This window comes from Chiroxiphia lanceolata, chromosome 2 (genome assembly GCF_009829145.1).
Source record: "Chiroxiphia lanceolata isolate bChiLan1 chromosome 2, bChiLan1.pri, whole genome shotgun sequence".
Taxonomy (NCBI): domain Eukaryota; kingdom Metazoa; phylum Chordata; class Aves; order Passeriformes; family Pipridae; genus Chiroxiphia; species Chiroxiphia lanceolata.
Genome location: NC_045638.1, coordinates 3,080,568 through 3,097,739, shown reverse-complemented (window position 1 = coordinate 3,097,739; position 17,172 = coordinate 3,080,568).

Genomic DNA, 17,172 nt, shown 5'->3' with positions numbered 1-17,172 from the left:
TGTGGATTTAGTGCTTTCAGGGTTTTTAGGATGCACTTTATTTTTTCAACATCCTCATTCCTCTTTGTGTGTGGATTAGAGGATGACAAGGGCTGAGACAGCCCAAAGCTCCTGTGGGTAGATGATTTCGTGGTACAGGACCAGCTTTCAAAGTTCCATTTTCTCCTGAATAGAAGAATATTAAATTTATGCGGGAAGTTATTGGTGACATTGAGCTGCAAACTCTTCTAAATGCTGCCCTTGGCCAACCAGCACCACCTTCACCCTCCACGTTGGCTCTGGGTCAGAAATTGTGCTTTTCCCTGGTTATACCTGCCCATCTGGTCTGAAGATCAATAAAGTTTATCCATCGCTGGGGCACCTCAAAGATCTGTTGAACAAAATGTAAATGTTAAGGAAAAGACAGTCAAGAATCTGGCACCTTTTGTTGGTCTGATGCTCCTCTGAGAAATGTCAGTGCTCTGTCAGGACAAAATGGGAAAAGGGTGTAATTACCCTCCTCTGGAATGGAGAAGTAGAATGAAAAAGCCTTGGTGGCACAGGAGGTCGAGGACACATCACCAAATTGCTGCAGATGCATTTGTGTTTCATTCTTTCCTGGGCCACCCCAGTCTTTGAACACATAAAACAACACTGAGGTGGTGCCCGCAGAGCTCAGCCTGGGGAGGTGTGTGATCTGCACCATGTCACCTGGGAGGTGACAGCACAAGGGGGAATGGCTTCAGACTGCCAGAGGGCAGGTTTAGATTGGATATCAGGAAAAAATTCTTCCCTGTGAGGGTGGGGAGGCCCTGGCACAGGTTGCCCAGAGAAACTGTGGCTGCCCCTGGATCCCTGGGAGTGTTCAAGGCCAGATTGGACAAGGCTTGGAGCAACCTGGGCTAGTGGAAGGTGTCCCTGCCCATGGGAGGGGATTGGAATGAGATGATCTTTAAGATCCCTTCCAACCCAGGTCATTCTATGATTCTCTGATTCCACCCCACCTCACAAATGTGAGCACACAGGATGCCTTGCCCTCCGTCAGCTGGCCTATGCCAGCTCCTACAGAGCCTTTCTAGGAGAACTGAACAGGCTTTTAAAGTATCTGCCCATTTACACATAAAACCAAACTACATAATTGTAGCTGCCATCAAAGTCCAGGGAACACGTCCACAGAGCAGCATGATTTGGCCTTCAAACAGGAGCCCTCTTACAAAATTCAACGATGCTGCAAAGGCAAAGGCTGCTGTAAATAATTTATTTTACTTGGGAAAGGACGGAGCAGAGCAGGAAGGAGAGGGCACCTGCATTTGCAGCCAGCCAGGTTGGCATCAGCCCCAGAAATATATCTGAGCAGGGATCAGAGGAAAGCTGACAAAGGTTGTCCTTTGTGTGTGACCTGCAGTAACAAAGCAGGGCTGTGAAGGCCATCCAAAATAAACAGCAAACCTTCCTTCTTCTTTCAAGACACAGAACTGTGTGAGTGGTGATGGCAGTGGAGAGGTGGAGAGGTGAGGGGCAGCTGGTGAAGCTGTGCCCCTGCCAAGGCCCAGCCACAGCCCTCGTGGGACAGGGACCAGCACAGCCCCCAGAGCTGCTCTGGCAGGGGCAGCACCCTGTTGGGACACAGGGCAACAAGGAGAATGTTTTGGCCCATGAGGTGCTTCCAGAAGAGGAATATTTTTTCAGGACAGCCCCATTGTAGCCAGAGTTGGCAAATGAACAACCTCTCTGATCCGGAGAGACCCACAGGCTCTCTGAACCCCTCTCTCACATTCTAACCCCCAGATCAACCTGTGCTGGGGGAGAGCTCCCATGTCCCAGGTCTCCCATATCCCTCCAGGTCCCCCAGATCCCTCCAGGTCCCCGAGGTCTCCTCAGACACTGTCAGCTGCAGTTTGAGGCACTTTCTGCACTGCCCACATCCCTCAGGCCAGCTGGGCTTGTTTTACCTTGGTCACTCTGGTCCCAGTGATGGTGCTTGTCACTAACAAGCACAACCTGCAAAGCCAACGACTTTTTCTTAAATCAAATCCACCCCAGACGAAAGAAACAACAGAAATCCTGATTTTAGTCCATTCCTAAGGCTTGGCCCTTCCCTTCTCCTGGGGAAGCCCATTCCATTCTCCTCCTTTACAAAAACAAACCCATCACTTGCTTGTGCTCACCCACCCTCTTACCTCCCACCAGAAAGGAGTTTTAGTTCCATAATCTTTTGATCCCAAGCTCCACTAATATATAATTTTCCATGCACTGGAGACCAGACCTCTGAACCCAACAGCACTGCTTGCTATCTTTTGATGTGACCTTAAATCACCTTACCCAGAAAACTGGAAGGTTACTTCCACCTTTTTACTTTCACCAGAATAATTTATACTAAAACATGCAATACCTATCCCTAGACCCTGAGACAGCTCATACAGTTTCTCCTAATAACCTTCATAAAGTCATTAAGTTTATTACGTAATAGTATATAGTTGAGGGGTCAAAAAGTTTATTTGCATTAGATAGTTTCCCAGGTATGTGGAAAACAGGCCAGCACCCCCAGCCTGTGTTCTGATAATCAAACACATTCCTTAAAATACAGAAAGTTTAGAGGCAAACCGATTTTTGTTTGATCAAAGAGATATTCCTGCCAGGTCTGAGATATTCCTCAGTAATGTGTTGACTTTCAGGAACTTTGTTCCTTTATTCCTGTCATGCTACACTGAGCAAAGCCATTCATGTCTTAATTTCCTCTTGGACCAAAAGGAGCCACCTTGGAGGGTGCAGAGAGGATGGAAATGACTGAGTGCTGCAGGTCACGTGCTGGTGCTGCCCTGTGCTGTGTGTAAGGACAAGTCCTGAAGTCACCCTCGGGTCCCAGCTCACCTGGCAGGGTCTGTGCTGCAGAAGTGCCCTGGGGACACCTCAACAGGGACCCTCTCCTTGCTGTCTGAGTGTTGCTGCTCTCATCCCTTTGGCTTTGGGTTGATAGGAAGGATTTGCAAATGAGGCAAGTCTGGAAATCAGCACCCAGGTTCAGTTTTGGGCTCTGCCAGGGACTTCCTGAGGCAGCGTGGGAAAGTCATTGCATCCCTTGTGCCACACAGTGTCCTCTCTGGAAGGGGGAGGGAGAGAGAATATCTTTCAGTTCTTCCTCCCTTTGTTCATCTCATCCTTTAAGAGCTTCTGAGGTTCTCAGTCTACCAGTATCCTGAATTTGGCCACAGCCCATAGATTTTACTCTAATATAGACAATAAATGATAAAAACAGCCATGAAATTGCTCTCACCAGATATGGCTCAAAAAATAAATGAAATAAATGGCGTGGAAGCTGAATTTTGTTAGCTCTCTGAGTTATGTGGAGCTCTTAGGGCAGGTAAATGTGGCAGGTTCTTGTAATGGCACTAGAAGTTCCCAATATTTTTGGGGTTTTTTTTTTGTGAAAACTTCATGTCCTAGAGTCAGGTGGTTATAACTGAGTCTCAGCTTCCACTAGAAAACAAGTTTCCTTACTTGGAATGGTCCAGAGTAAAGTTTTAGAATATTAATACTGGAGGAAGAGAGAGAAGTAGAGAATAAGAGGGAAATAGGAGGAAGGCAGAACAAGAGAGAAAGAGAGAGGAAAGAGAGAATAGAAAGAGGAAAAGAGAAAAGAGAAAGAGGGAGAAAGGAAGAAGGAAAGAGAGGAGAAGAAGAAGAAGAAGAAAGAGAGAGAGAAAAGGAAAAGAAAGAAGAAAGAAAGAAAAAGAAAAGAAAAAGAAAAAAGAGAAGAAAAGAAAGAAAAGAAAAAGAAGAAAAAAGAAAAGAAAGGAAGAGAAAAAGAGAGAAAGAAAGAAAGAAAGAGGAAAAGAAAGAAAAGAAAGAAAGAAGAAAGAAAAAAGAAAGGAAGAAGGAATTTTTTTGTTTTGTTTAGTTTAAGGTCTCATGATGTTTATGCCTGTCTTAAGAACTTTAGTGGGCTGATCTGTGGTTTCTGAATGGATATCTTTGGCAGCACAGAAATCTTACTTAAGACTCTAAACAATTATGCTCTCAGAGTCTCCAAATAAAATGCTTGTGCTTTAACAACAGTGGAAAAGTGAAAGGTTTGGCTTCTTTCCCTTTTGGATCAACAGTGGCATGAATGGAAAACTGGTGCTGTGTGCTGCACTGATAAAAGAGCAAACAGTTTGTTTCTAGGAGTGCTGGAGCACATCAGCCAGGAGGACCTGATTTATATTTCATCTGACTGCTGGCCTGGGGACAGGTTGTGCTGTTCTTGCCAAAAAGTTTCTTCTATAAGCTAGAGAGATGCCACCCTCACTAGTTTTGAGGACTTCATCTTCTTGTGAGTGTGTATTGGATGTAGCAATGGAAGACCACTCCCCCCAGCTAGATTAGGACAAATCCCAGTCCTAGGCATAGTCTGGGCATCACAAGGAGTTCAGAAGTCACAATAACTTTTGAATATCCAGGGGTTTGATCCCCACAAGCAAACCTACTTCAGCACAAGAATTAGAAAATCATAAGGCTCAAATAGCCTGGTTTGACTGCTGGTCTTCTGGTCATACCATGGAAATTAATGGATGCTGAGGGGATACTCCATGTCCTGCTCTGTTTCATGTGAGCCCCAAATCTGATGACAGCAGCTGTTTGGGTAAGAATCCTCATCAGACAAACCCAGGAGTTTTCCACTCCTCAATTATGAACGTGAACTCCAGTCCCGGGTCAGCTTCAAGCCACAAACCAAATCTAAACTTAATCTGGATGCAGACCCAGCCCCTTCCCCTGCTCAAAACACGCAGGAAAATTCCAAAGGCGAATTTTGGAATTTTCCATGGTTTTGTGATAGTCTCTGTGGAGCAGAGTGTGGGCAAAGCAAGCACGGCACGGGGCTGGTGGGGGCCAGAGGAGTGGGAGCAGTTGTTTGCTTTGTGGGCAATACCTTGGAAGTCAACGAGGCTGCTCTCTAGGGAAAACATGGGAAATCAGTAATGGAATCTGTGTCTGTAACCTCCTGGAACTCCAGGGTTCAGCAAATGAGGCAGAGCTGAAAGGGAGCAGTGGAGGGGCTGCTTGAGACCCCGAAGATCTGTTTTCTCCAGGTTTGAAAACTGAGGGAGCTAAAGGAGAAATGGAGCGTCAGCAATTCCTGTCCGAGATTCCCAGCCTTTAGATTGTCTGCCTCTGGGAGAATTTGCCCTGTGAACATTCACCAAAGTGTGTGAAAACTCCAGTCCTGCTCAGACTTCCACAAAAGGCTTTTCCCAGCCACTGGAGCTCAGTGAGTCCCTGTGCCTGAGCCCCACAAGGGAGTGGTGAGGGACTGGCTGGGTGGGCACAGAGCCCTGAATTCTCACCTGTTTGCATCTAAATTCCCCCCAGAGTGTTTTTTCCCAAACATATTTGGCAAAACTGTCAAACTTCAGACGTACAAGTGTTTATGAAACCCAGTGGGGTTTGGTTTGGGAAGCGCTGGGTGACTTTGTTTCAGACATATATTCCAATCAGGCAGCACAAATGTTCAAATTCCTTGGCTGCTTTCTGGAGTCCCAGGTCTTTACCTTTACCTTGGTCAGATCTGGATCAGACCAGAACTGCTTGGGAGTGATTTTCCTTTATCAGGTGATTTACCACGAGTCCAAGCTGCATATTTACTTTGAAGAGCAGCAGCTTCACCTCTCAGATAAGATTACTCTCCTCCAGGTAAATATTGGGCAGAACACAAGGAAGGGATGAAAACTGCAGACAAAATGAAAAGGAAATGGCTGATCAGGCTGTTAGAGAGTTAGTTCAGGTTGAAGTACCTTTGGAATTGGTCAGAAAGGAGATTAGAGGGGAAAGCTGTTCATGGCTTTGTAGGACCAAGTGCAAGGCTCTACAGTGGTTTGTGATCTTTGCATAGTATTCACCTGCCAAGATCAGTAGATTTAGGCACTGAAAGTTAATTTGGAGAGCTGGAGAAATACTCCTCAGTTAAATGTGTCTGTTTGCTGTAGCATCCAAAGTCTGCTGCGTGATAGCCCAAACTCTAAAACATAAAAACTAAAGCCCTGTTTAGAAGCCCTTTCTCTGTAAAGGGGATGCTGCACTGCAGGGCAGCAGATGACAGGCTTGCCCACTCTTCCCACGAGGAAGCAAACATTTGGAACAAGCCCTTTTGGAGTGAATGCCTGGGTGGGGAACCTGGGAGAGAGACACAACAATGACGAGCTGCATCAGCTGCAAACCTGGGTGCTGCTTCCCACGTGGTGCTTGGCTACCCTGGTGACAGACACGTTATAAATACCTCAAGACAGCCCCATTTTGGAGGGGTGTCTGCAGCTGTGGGGGAGCTGCAGATTAGGAATTCCAACGGACTTGTCACAGGCACGAAAAATATTTCCCAATTCTGCTCTGTGCTCGGGGGGCTTTCCTTAAGCAGACAGCAGGTCACTGGGCTCATCACACTGCTGTTACAAAGGCTTCTGAGAGCTGCACTCAGCCCAAAAACTGATTACTGCTGCTGTCAAAGCCAGGGTGATGTAGGGCTTGCCCTTGGAGCAAAATAATGAGACCAGTGGAGAACTGATTGATTGAAGAGGGGAGGGTGGTGTAAAATGGAAGGTCCAGTAGCAAGAGGCGACACGTGCACCAAACCACCACGTCATGCACTCCAAAATGTGCTTGAAGGGCTTAAATCACCCATGTGACATCAGCCAGCAAAACACTGCATGTGGGCACTCCCTGGAAGTGTCCAAGGCCAGGCTGGATGAGGCTTGGAGCAACATGGTCTAGTGGAAGGTGTTCCTGCCCACCATGGTAAGGGGGTTATTACTAGATGGTCTTTAAGGTTTCTTCCAACCCCAACTGTCCTAGGACAGTATGATTACGCCAATGCTCCAATCCCAACCTATATTGAGGGGGTCTCAGTGTCCACCTTCAGTAGCGTGGTTTAAATTCCATCCAGTACCATGTCCACCCCTTTGTTCCCGTTCTTTGTGCTCCTGGAGGAGTGACCATCACACTCAGCCCACCTCATGGCATGTTGTCCATGTGGGTACCCACCTCATGGGTGACAGAAACGTTGACAGCACAGTTCACCACACAGGGGACATGTGAGACAGATTTCGTCCTGAACTGTGAACTTCCCCAACCTAAAACCTTCCTGGGATACACTGATATTACTAAAAATGCAGTTGGGAAGGCTCTTAACAGGCTGAAAGCGTTTTCCTTTCTGAAAGAGAAGCATTTCTCACTCTGATATTCCAGCAAACTCAGTTCCAGGCAGTGCAATACCCGGGACACAATCAAAGCCCAACTGCGCAAACAATGGGAAGAAGAGGAAATGATGCTGGAATTTGTGCCTTCCCCTTCATGAAGACATGAATGAGGAATTGCTGGGCTGAATCATTCCTTTCTGATAAAAGCCTCGGTATTAATTAAACTAATCACTCTCCATGGCTCCTCATGCAGCTGGTAGATTGTTACCAGCCTGCTGATGATCGTGTTTACGAAAAGCAACGGGGGTCACCTTTTTATTGGTGTTATCAGACATTTCCACCCATCACCGACTTGTTCCTTCCTCCACCACAGAGCCCTTGGATGTGCCAAATGCCAGATTAACTGTTTGGGGGGGTGGTTGTTCCCCGAAGGCAAAGAAATCTCCAGACTGAAGAAGGAGGCAGGTGCAATAAGCATTTTTAATAGGGTTTTTCCTCCTCCTTGGTGCTTATAAGAACAAGAGTGAAGTGGTGCAATATTTGTCTGCTTCCCTCTAAGTGCCATTTTTCTACACTACCACAAAATTCCTCCTGCCCAGACACATATTAGCATAAGGTTTGTAAGTGCTCTGGGGACCCTGATTACATTCACTGCCTTCCCTTGCCAGAATGTAAAGTAAATTATTTTCATATATATTTTATGTGTTCGTAAAAAGCTATACCTTACTTGACATCTGTTATCTGGATTAAGGCTATTCATTCAGCTGGCCAAAAAGAGATGGAAGGCTGTGGAGAATTTTGTTTGCCCCAGTCCACAGATGATGGTCATTTGTCGGGTTGCTAATGTGAAAAAATCCAGTAAAACAAGCAATCAGCCTTTGGACTTAAATAAAACAGCAGAAAGGGGGAGAAATACCAGAAATACTCCATTTTGCTCTCCTATTTATTATTTTTGTCTGTGTGGTCTTATGATCACAAATGTTACCATTACAGTTTCCATGGCTTTCTTACGTCTATCGCTGAGCGAGGGATTAATCCCCAAGACCTTCTGGCAAAGAGAAGACAAAATGCAATGCTTTGAAGGTCTCCTCTGAATTCAAAAGCCTGAGCTGAAAATGGTCAGCGCTGAGCCAGCTCAGAATTATTGCTGCATTTACTAGAACTGGTAATGTCCGGAGTTATTTCCACCCTACTCTTTTTTCCAAGTCATGTGATTTCATTTCTCCTCTATCAACACTCCGGGTAAATGAAAACCAGACTCATAATGACACACTCAATTTTATTACGTTGCCACTGTGTGAAAGGGAAGGCTTCAGAGATTAGGCAGCATTTTAGATAAGGAGGGTGAGCAAACCCATGATGGCTTCAACAACAACAGCAAGAAAGTGGGAGCATTTAAATAAATGATTGTGGTAAAGAACTATTTCACACAGTCAGAACATAATTGGGTACATTACATGGCTGATACGCTGATGGCCATGAAAATTTAATTACCTTATGAGCCACTGGATGAATTATGCAGCCTCTGATCATTGCAGAATAAAGTTTATAGGCCACATTCACTGTTGGCACAAGAAAACAGAGCCACATTTGCTTCCATGGAGTTGCCATCACTTATTCCAGCAGTGAGCTTGGCTCACCATCACTACAGCATGGACCCAGAGTCCCTGGGAGTCAATGGAAAGGTCTCTTGACTTCAAGGGACTTTGGGTCATGTCTGGCCTGCTATGTTTTGCCAACAGCTGAATCAGTTGTACTACAGCTCACCCTGTCCATACTCAGTGTTGTGACACGCAGTGACCCAGGAGTGGGACTGGAAATGCATCCCCAGCAGCAAACACTCTATTTCTGTAACCCAAACCCTCATCTGGAGCTGGGCTCCTCACATTTAGAATATTTCCACTTAGTGCCAGCCCCTCAGTTTGTTTGCACTTTCAACCCTTCTAGAATGTTATTCCATCACCCTCTCAAATCGCTCAGTAGCTGCCTGGAAATGGAAACTATTTTAGATGAAGCTTCATCAGAAGAGATGTGGTTATAACTGAACATATTCTTGCCCTGCACCAGCTGTCTGTTCCCCAGACCTAGCTGTGAACATAATATTCCCAAGAAAGCTCTCTGGCTGAAGTTAGGTAGAAGGAGGACGAGATTTTGCATTTTAACTACTGTTTAGTTGCATTAAGTTTCTGGATTTGCTCTTCTCAAATACTGTCCAACCTGGGTAGAGAAGGTCCATGTGAGCAATGCAGTGGCTCCAGTCATCACACAAACTAAATAAATGCAGAGAAAGTCCAAAAAAACAGTGGTGAAACACTGGAAAATGTTGCCCAGAGAAGCTGCAGCTGCCTCATCCCTGGAAGTGTCCAAGGTCAGGGTGGGTGGAGCAACCTGGTCTGTGGAAGGTGTCCCTGCCCATGGCAGGGGGTTGAAACGAGATGAACTTTAAGGTCTCTCCCAACCCAAACCATTCCATGATTCTATGAAACACAAAGCCCCTCAGAGGCTGGCTCTGCTTCCCAGTTATTTGTGGGATGCCTCAAGTGGCACCTCTGGACAGGTTCAGGCTGCATCCCAGGGGTGGCTGTCAGGGAGATCCATGACCTGTCCTGTCCATCCTGGGTCTGGGAATGAGCCATAGGTCTCAGCAGCAGCAATCCATCTTTTCCATTGACAGGCTGAGGGAGCAAATGAATTTTCACTTGTCCACCTCAGCACAACAAGTGTTCGATAGAGAAGAAGGCCAAGGAGAGATGGAGACAGCAAACACATGGAAAAATAACCAGAGAGGAAATCCCAGCAGGCAGGAATGGGCTAACCAAGGGAACTGAGGAAGAGAACAAAAGTTGTGCCAGTAACACTGTTTATCTCAAAGAGTAAACACCAGTGTGAGACTGAACTGCCTCCTGGAGGAGATAGAAAATCTGCCACGTGCCATTTCTCAGGTGGCATCAAACATATTAAAAAATGTTTACATGCCTAATGTGACCTAACTGTGACCTCCCTGAAGTAAAACTGAGGTGTCCAACTTTGACCTGCTCGGTTCCCCCTACTTTTTTTGGCTATTCTGTGCCACAGCTATGAAGGAGAATGACAGTAAATCACCTTGACTGCTTTAATGAAGCACTCAAAAACCTCCTGTTCTAAAGAGGAGCAAAAGCAAAGCTGGCAGATTTACTATTATTTAGCAGCTGTATTCAGGTATGAGCTGACTATTTGGTAATGGGCTGGTGGTATCAGATGGCAGGTTTAAAAATAGGCACATGAAAAGTCCACGGGCAAACTTGTGAAACACCAGCTCAGTCACTGACCGTGGATTAGCGATGAAGTCTAAGTTCAAATTCCAGCTAAAAAGCCAAATTTAGGGCTGTAAAATATAATGTTTAAACAAACCTGTATCTGACACCAACCAAACATCACAAAACAGAATGAGAGCTGGCTGCAATTCCTCTGGGTGAGCAGGAAACTACTGGAAGTTTAAAGCTTTTTTTTTTCTTTTTTTTTGTCATATCTTGATAATGGGCTTATTATGGGGGTTGTAAAATTTCATTGCAGCTCATTGGTTTCTTGAGCAAAATGAAGCTCATTTTTCCAGTGGAAATAGCCTGGTGTTGATGATCCTTCTCCCTGTGCCAGAGAAAAAGTTCAGCTGGATGGTTGGATCAGCTTTAGGGCCTCTTTGCAACGCCAGGATGCTGCAGGAAAGGGACCCTTGGAGCCAAGAATTTGGCCTCTGGATTTCAGTGACATTAACACCCAGAAAGAATTCCTGGAAGGACCACTTCCATGAGCAAAACTGGAGCCATTCCTCACAGTCTGGGGCTTGTCTGCACATGCAAATAAATGCATCTGGACTAAGAGGAGTCGTAAATTTAGAGTGGGAGAGTGGTAAAAGTGAGCAAGTCATGTGGCAATGAGATTATTTCTGTTTTGTTTCTGACAGAATTGGTCATGAAAGTCAGTGAAGTCGATGCAGGGAAAGACACCCACATTCCAGTCTCCCAGAATCCACATGTGCTGTCACTCTGGACCGAGTACTTGGAGCTGTTGAATGATTTTGCTGTGAATAACTCCACGTGAAGACAAGCTCTCATTTTTCTGGAGGAAGTGGGGAATGGAAGAAGTCTATCAGGGGATAAATTCAGCCTGCTTATTTCCCTCAGAATGAAAGATTTGCCTGGGCTTGTGAGGTTGGTCTAAATAAAATTGCCTGGGTTAAGCAATCAGGGTTTCCATTAATAGGACATTTTGCAGCTGAGTAAACTTTTCTCCAACATATCAGAAGGCTCAACCATTCTGGTTTTCCAAACATTAGTTTTGAGTGTCTTTCAAGCTTCTCAAGCACTCTGCTTGAAGGAGAAAACATCAAGCTATCCTATTCACCCAGGAATAAGTTAAAAATGGGTTTAGGGCAATTTTCTAGAGAGAAAACACAATTTGCCTTACGCTGAGGTGCAACTTATTTGGAGTGGAATACAAGGCTCAGTTCGAAGTGCCACACACTTAGGGAGATATTTATTCTTCCTCTCTTTCTTGCCTGTCTTTTGGAAAGCATTTTCCTTAATTTTTTGTCAAAATATGCATCCAAATCTGCAGCTTTTAGAGATACTTCGTGTTCATACAGAGCTCGTGGGGCTGCTCTTTCAGGGCGCTCGGTTACAGACCATGACAAGACTGTATCCATGGGAAAGAGCAGGAAGGAGAAGGAGGAAAGAAGAAATTGGGGATTTCATTGGGGAATTACGCTTAACCTCCATTCTGACCTTCCCCAGACACCTGATGGTGCTGCTCTGAGACTGAAGGCAGCGATTTCCGTCACACAATTATCAGCCGGGCACATTTTGGGAAGCAAACTTTGGCCTAAACCTGTGTTTCTCACAGGAAAGCACCTCAATGTCTTCAGCTTACAATGAAAAACCTCTCTGACATATACATGTTCTTTGAGCTTTGTCTACCAGCAGGGCAACATTTATGACACTTTTTTTTTTCCCCTTGAAAATAAACCTCTGAGTTTTCTTTCCGATAACTGCGGGATTGGTCATTTAGCATGAATCACCTAATTCATCCCAGATCTTGGACTTTGATGTTTATTTTGAGACCTTTCTTATTTTGGAGCACAGCAAAGGGCACATTTCACAGAGCATTTTACCAATTTCATCGAGTAAAGAACGAATAACAATTACCCAACTTGAAGATCGTTGCTCAACCGCAGTCGTTTAGTGAAATCATACTCTGCTTATGATTCAAGTCTGTATCTTTGTTGCAAAGGAAAGACAAATAAATTATGATCCCAACCAACATTGGATAATTAGATGCTTGATATGAACAAGAGAAGGGAAAAAACATTGAAATAGGTCTATAGGAGGTGAACAATTTGTACTGGAAAAGCCATTAATGAGTTCTGGAGCCATCTGACCTCTTTTAAATCCTTCCCTCAGCCCTTTTTGATATGTAGAAACTCGGACTCAGTGGGTTTTAATGTGAGGCTGGAGTGTTCCCAAGACAGAGCAGATATACAGTGAGGGTGAGCAGAGAAAGCTTCGTGTTGCTGCACCCTTTTTATTAACACAGTAATAAAAATTAAATCAAAACAATGATAGAAATATGTTCCAACAGTCCTAAGACAATGTTTGAAGAAATCTCTTTCTGTTTGCCTTCTTCCTCTTTTTTTGTCACCCATCTATTTATTACATGCATATTAATCTTATGCACAAGGTTAAAATTAGTATTGGCCAGAAAGCAACAGGAATTCAACCCGTGCTCTAAAAACTCCTGTCATGTGCTAGAGTTGTACTTACAAATATTGTACCAGGTATTTGAAATATGTGCATGATAATGCTAGTTTTGAAACACTTATTTAACTTCAATAATGCCTTACTTGCAACATAAACTACTACTTCAAAACTGCCATGTTTTGTTCACTGCCACACTTTTGTTCAGTGTGAAAGTCACCAAAACAGCTCCACAGAGCTGGATCTTCACACCAACACTCTTCCATCAGAGCCTTCCACACATTTGGATCTCAGCTGGAGCCTTGGCAGTGCCAGGCAATGCTCCATTCTGCTGTGGGATGGAGGATGCTGACCTTGGGCAAAGCAGAGGAGCAGAGAGGTAGAGCAGGTCTTTGTCCACAGTGAACAACTCAGGGCAAAATGTCAAAAATCCTACGTCTTCAAACACTTTCCTCCTCTCAGTATAACTGGTGTCAGTCGTCATGTCATGGTTTATCTGGATAAACCCTTGGTAAAGAAGGAATGAATTCAACAAACATGACATGGGGAAGTGCACAGTGACCACTGTGGAATTTATTGTTAAGAGGAGATGCAAAAATCATATGCAAGTTGTGCTACTCGTGGAATTACTTTCCATCTGCACCATGTGCTAACACAGGACAAAGCAGCTCCAAACAATCTCTGCTGGGGGAACATATGGCACCCTGGAAATGCTCCAAAAGCCCTTTCAAGCCATGTAGGTGCAGGATGTTCAAGCAGCACCTATTGCATTAAGAGGGCTCTGCTCTGGTAATCTAATATCTGCAGAGAGTATCTGCTGAAGGCTCACCAGGCAAGTCAGGGGAACATTCCTTTATTCATGTAGTCCCAGCAACATGAGGGCGACCAGGACACGACTGCTTTGCAGCCCAACAGAATAATAACAAGGAATAAGCAAGAGCTGGAGCACACACTGAGTTTCTTTAAACTTCTCTCCATCAGGGATTTGATGGAGTCATTGCAGAATCTTACCTGTTCTCTCCCAAGATCGGGCTGCCATCAGACTGACACCGAGCAAACACACGCAGGAGTCATCAGGAACATTTGCTCAAATACAGAGCTTGCATTCCCTTTTCCCAGTTCTTTGAGTCATCCCAGAAAATCTGAGGGAGTTGAGGTGTTTTTTTTTTAACCTGCCATCCTATGGAAGTAGCAAATGTTCAGTCATATGGCTGGGCATAACTGTGCACGTTTTTTTCCTCCGTTTTCCCAGTTTGCATCCCCTCCCTCAGTGGATTTTAGACTTAATAGCTATTTGCCCTCCTGATTTTATTCAGAAAATTAGAGAAATAGGTTTTTCTGGAGACCACTGCATCCCCCCTGTCGAATTCTTGGGTCTCCACAGACATTGTCATCCATTTGGAAGACGAAGTGAAACGTTAGTGAAGGATTGATGGATTTGACTCTGGCACAGGCAGCCTGCAGCCTCTGCAAGGAAGCAACAGCAAGTGAAATTATACTTCTTCAATCACCTACCTCCACAGAAAAAACTCCCACCAAAACAAAATAAAAAAAAAGAAAGAAAAAAAATGAACAATAAATTATTCAAGCCCAGGCAAATTATTCAGAAACATCCACGAGCTGAAATAAGTCCCCACTCAGCTGTGTGCTGTACAAGTCCAGACAACTAAAACTACTCTGAAAATGCTCTGCTCACTGATAACTCACAAATTAAAGCAGCCTAAATATGTCACATCCCTCAGTAAATTTTAAAGAGTGAATGACTGGATTTTTAAAAAGTCTGACTTCTAGAAAGTGACTGGAATGGAGGGTTTACTTGACAGAGATATTCCAGTTGGCACAGGGACATGGGATGTCACTACTGAAATTTTTAGATTAGGATTTGATTTAAATTGCTTAAAAAAAGTTAGTACATTTCGAAGGACAGTGGTTTCTCAAGTGGTCCCCTCCATTTTGGGATGGGGAGCAGGATGAGAAGGTGCTGCTGCCAGTTGTGCAGAGACTCAACCTGCTGGAGCTGTGGGTGCTCTGCCCCAACACCCTCAGGACAAGCAGGTGACAGACAAGAAGGGTCTCACACCCCTCAATCACCCCTTGGGCAGGACAGTCCTTGCTCCTGGGTGAGGCAGCTTTGGGATGGCCACCAAAGTTTTGCTTTTTGCCTCCCCATCCTGCCAGTCCTCAGTAGATCCCCAGAGCCGTGTTCACACAACCAGAGGAGCTGCCCCAGGCAGCGAGAGGTTGTGGTTTGCTGGTGATCCAAGTTAGATCCACATGTCAGGATGTTTTTCTGCTGCAGTTCAGCACTTTGCAGCTGAGCTGCTCCACTGCTGCTCTTCCCAGCTTGCAGGGACAGCCATGGAAGTCACACTTGCATGAAAGCAGGATGGAAAACTTCAACTTCTTGCAGAGTAAGGCTGTTTTCCTAAGTTGAAATTAATAAATATTATACTAATGTATGTATATAATGCTACTGTACACTCTCTCACTACCTGATGTAGGTTTGTTTTGGTTTTGCCAAAGATTTCTAAAATGACAGAATCACCAAGGCTGGAAGAGACCTTCAAGTTCATCCAGTCACACCCTCACCCAGCACCACCACAATCACCCCTAAACCATGTCCCCCAAGGGCCACATTCCTTCACAAGGAACACTTCCAGAGACAGGGACTCCACCACCTCCCTGGGACACTTATTCCAAGGCCTGAACATTCCTGCAGGGAAATTTTTCTTCTAATCCCTAATCCAACCTACCCTGGTGCAATTTAAGGTCGTTTCATCCTTCCCTTGGGATATGGCAGAAGAGCCCAACTCCCCACCCTCACTACAACCTTCTTTCACGTAATTGTAGAGAAAACTTTCTTCTTTCTCTTTGTGGAGAAACAGCTCCCTCTCCCTCTCCTCTCCCTCTCCAATCCCTCTGCTCTCCCCTCCTTTCTCCTTCTCTCCCTTTCTTCTCTTCCTCTTCTCTTTCTCTTCTCTTTTTCTCTATTCCTTGTAGGACCAAAAGTTCAGAGAAAATAACTTCTGTGATGTTTTCTTTCCCAAGGCTTTTACTTAAGATGCTTTTTCTTCAGGATAACCTAATGATTGGAATGGCCTTGAGACCACAGTGACTAAACTTTGGGATGCTGTGCAAAGGGATCAGACCAACATCAGGGATTTCTGGAGAATAACCAGCTCACTTGCTGTAGGTGAGTTGTTTTGTAGCCAACATACAACTGCAACAATTGTTTTAGGAATGATCTGAGTCCTTGCCTGGATAAGAAAGAATTGGAGTCTTTGATTTTTAAAACAAGCTTGGCAGAGGAAGGGTTAAAACACACTTTCACCTCAGCATCCCAAAGCAGCGTTCTTTGGGTTCTGGGACACGAACCTCAGGTCCACAAAGGGACTGTAAAAATTTGTGGAGCTTGCAGGATTCCTTGAAACAAAAGAAGAAATCAGGGAAACTGATGGAAAACTGAAAATTAACAACCAATAATTTAAACATTGACATCCTCCATATGTGATCAAAATGGAAACCTGTGTGACAACCACCTGGAAATACCAGGTAACACCACCTGGAAAGTCATTCCACAAATGCTACCAGGCCCTGCAGTTACAGTGGTTGAGAACCTTGCTCCTGTTGTAGTGAGTAAGGAACCTTCTTGTATTAAGTCTCTCTCTTCAAATAAGAACCTGGTTGTTGCCCAGGTCACCCAGAGAGGTTTTGGCTGCCCTGGATCCCTGGAAGTGTCCCAGACCAGGTTGGATGGGGCTTGGAGCCACCTGGGCTAGTGGAAGGTGTCCCTGCCCGTGGCAGGGGGTGGAACTGGATGATCTTTAAGGTCCCTTCCAGCCTAAACCATTCTGTGATTCCGTGTCTGATTTCTCACACAGGAGAGCTCATCACTGACATAAATGAGTAGTTTTAATCCTCTCAAGCCCCCCTTACCACCCCATGACCCCCCTGCACACAGACACCCACAGACCCCTGCAGTGTGTGCTCCTTTCTTTTTGACATTCCTTCCTGGTGCCAGGGGCACCTCTGTTCTCAACTTTAGCCTCTTTAGGCTGCAAACTGGATTTATTTATTACATAGAGTATTGTATGGCAGACTGCAGGACTTCATCCCACCAGGCCACACGGTGCTGGGGAGCTCAGCACAGTATTGCCAAATGTAATGATGTCAAAAATCATCGAATCACTGAATGTTTTAGGTTGGAAAGGACCGTAAAGATCACCTAGTTCCACCTCCCCTGCCCTCTCAGGCTGGTCTTGGTGACTCTCAGGCCAAGACCTGGCCCAAAGACCCAA